Raw genomic sequence first — 3,509 nt, forward strand, 5'->3', positions numbered from 1 at the left:
CATGATGAAGTAATTTGGGTATAAACCCAAATTACTTCATCATGAGACTATGAGAATATAAATTGTTCAAGTTTTGTTATACATGATTATTTTACTATTCCCAAGTTATGACTTGGTATTTAATATTGTGAATTTCATATTTCTACCATGAGTTGATAGTTCAAGTGCTTTCAAGATATGTGTCAAGCTTTAAGCTTCCTTATGACAAATTGGATTATTGAGTATATTGATTCATGAGATTGATTTGTTACTACAAGTCTTGATATTTCCTTAAAGTTTTTGATGTTGCCATGATTTAATGAATTGATACATTTTGATATTGAGAAAGATTGATTTGATTTGAGTCGAGTTAGGAATCCATAAATTGATTATGATTTTATAAATGAGAAAGAGATTTGATTTGGTCAGATTTGATTTGGTCTTCATTATAGATCCTTATGATATTTGTTGTGGATTTCCTAATGCGTTCTGAGCTTGTGTCTGGGAGTAGTATTTAGCACCGAGTGGAAAATATGGTATTTCCCCCAAAACTACGTGCCACCGTAGGACTGGTATTGATATTTGTGGGCCAGAGGCTGAGTATGAGATTGTGATCACTAAATTGAGGTTGTACTCCCTGGTAATAGTACAACGCTCCCGCCAATGTGAGGTTCTCTCCTTAGGATGGCAAAACATTGGACTCCATATAGCTCACATGGTTTATGTCAGTTATAAGAACCTCCCATGTCCATAAGAGTTGAGTTTCTTGAATTACCGAGTTACTCCGAGTCTTGAGTGGAAGAGTTGAGTTGTTTATGAGGTTTTTATCATATGATTTATTTACTATGAGATCATGAAAAGTATATTTCAATCTAACTAAAGCCAAGTAAGCCATCATTGTACATATGCATATTTTCTTGAAATTGATTATGATATTTACATTGTTGCATGCACCCCACATACTCAGTACATTCCAAAGTGCTGACCCACATATTTTCTTATGAGCTACATTTTCTCATAATGTAGTTTTAGGTTCTCAGTCGCAGTCGCGTTAGTAATATTCGGGTGCCTCACTACATTTTCTCAGTGGTGAGTCCTCATGGTTCGTGGATTGTGTCTATATTTTGTGATATCATTTTATTGTTATGGCTTTCAGTACTATTGAGTTAGTTCGGGGTTTGTCTATTTTGTGATATGATTTTATTGTTATGGCTTTCAGTACTATTGAGTCAGTTCGGGGTTTGTCCTGAAGGATCCTTGATTTTTATGTATAGAGGCTTTGTCAGACTAGAGAGATAGTATGTACAGACATTCAATATATATTTTGGTTGTACAGTTTAGTATTCTCCAGTATCTCTCTTGAACCCGATATGATATATCTCTTTATTCTGCATGACTATTGTTGAATTGAGTTCCTTGAGGTAATGTCTGGCTCCGAGGGATAGCTTGGGGATACGTGTATCCCTAAGCACCGTGAGATGTCTCAGGCTGAAAATCTTAGGGCGTTACAAAGCTTGGTATCAGAGCCTAAGGTTTAAGGAGTCCTAGGTTCTAGGGTTTCTGAAAATTCGCGTTACGTAAAGTATTGATCATCGGTGTAGCACGCCGCATCTATGAGCAAGAGGTTATGGGATGTTTTAGGAAAAGTAATTTCTTTCTTTCTAAAGTTTATCATCCATGCAACTGTCTCTTTATTTGCGATTAACTAGTGCTCTCTTATAACAGAAAATTCTCCTCATCTAGCTTGTAGAAACAACGAGCAACCTAAACCCGTTGATCCCTTAAACGAGCATGTGTCTCATGCAGAATTTTGGAAAACTTCTTAGGTGCTAGGCCAGGTAGTTACCGCCAATGATCAAGCTAATGCCCAGGCTACTGTTTCGCCTCCGTAAAAGAATAATTCTACTGCAATTCGAGTTTGTGACTTTATGTGGATAAATTCATCTGAGTTCTATGGGTCAAAGGTAGGTGAAGACCTACAGATGTACTTGGATGAAGTAAGAAATATCACCCAGATTATGCATGTGACTGAGGAGGAGAGTGTTGAATTAGCTGCCTATCAAATGAAAGATGTTGCATATGATTTCGTGGAGATAGGAAGGAAGAGTAGAGGGGAGGATGCCGCTCCCATGACTTGGCAGTTATTCCAGGATACGTTCTTGGATAGATTTTTTCCTCTTGAGATGAGGGAAGAAAAGAGAAAGGAATTCATGAATTTGAGACAAGGCTCCATGACTGTTAAGGAGCATTATCTTAGATTCAATCAGTTATCCAATATGCTCCTAGTATAATGGCTGACTCTAGGACCATCATGAGCAAGTTCATGACTAGCGTGTTGAGTTACATTGTAAAAGAGTGTAGATCTGCTATGCTTAATAGGGAGATGGACCTTTCTCGATTAATGATACATGCCCAACAGATTGAAGCTGATAAGGTGAAAAAGAAGGGGAGAGTAAGAGGGAATAAAAGAGCTAGATCAGAGCAGCAGGGATTTTGTCAGTCTAAATTCCATGAAGAGAACTGCCCTCAATTCCAAAGACGTTCGTTTATGCCCACGCCTTTCTCAGTTAGTGCTCCCATACCTAGAAATAGGCAGAAGCATGTGAATAGGCCTATCCCATCCAGGTCTTAGGAAAGTGTAAGTAACATACCTCGTCTTTCTTCATGTGCCAAGTATGGAAGAGACCATTTTGGAGAGTGTTTTGTTGATTAGAGGGGTTACTTTGGTTGTGGAAAGTTGGGCCACTGACTTAGAGATTATCCATATGCTAGATAGGAGAGTCGAAATGCTTTTCCCCAGAGTCAAGATACCAGTTCCCCCACTCTCGTAGTCTGCCTAGTTCCTCCTAAGGGCATCTCTTTTAGTACCGCTGGTGGTTCACACCAGAATCGCTTCTATGATATACCACCTCGCTAGGAGCAGGAGGACTCTCTAGATCTTATCACTAGTATGCTCCGTGTCTTTAATTTAGATGTGTATGTATTGATGGACCCCGTTTTGAGTTTCTTTTATGTGACACCTCTAGTTGCTGTAAATTTTGAGATGGGCCCTGAATAAATTCCTGAACCTATTCTGGTTTCTATCCCAGTAGGAGAATTTATTATTACTAAGTGAGTGTATAAGAAGTGTCCTATCACTGTCCTTTATCGGGTCATTTATGCTGATTTGATTTCGCTAGATATGGTTGATTTTGAAGTCATTGTGGGTATAGATTGGCTTCACTCATGCTATGCGTCTATAGATTGTCATACCTGAGTGGTCAAGTTTCATTTTCTTGACGAGCCCGTTTTTGAGTGGTCCAGGAGTTTTTTAACTCCGAAGAGCCATTTCACATCCTACCTTAAAGGTAGAAAGTTGATTTCCAAGGGTTGCATCTATCACCTAGTTCTAGTTAAAGACTTTAACTCTAAGACTCCAACTATTCAGTTAGTTAGCATTGTTATTGAGTTTCCTGATGTTTTCCTAAAAGATCTTCCAGGGGTCCCACCTGATAAAAAAATAGAATTTGGGATAGATCTCTGTCCCGGTA

This window comes from Capsicum annuum, chromosome 8, assembly GCF_002878395.1.
Source record: "Capsicum annuum cultivar UCD-10X-F1 chromosome 8, UCD10Xv1.1, whole genome shotgun sequence".
Classification (NCBI taxonomy): Eukaryota; Viridiplantae; Streptophyta; class Magnoliopsida; order Solanales; family Solanaceae; genus Capsicum; species Capsicum annuum.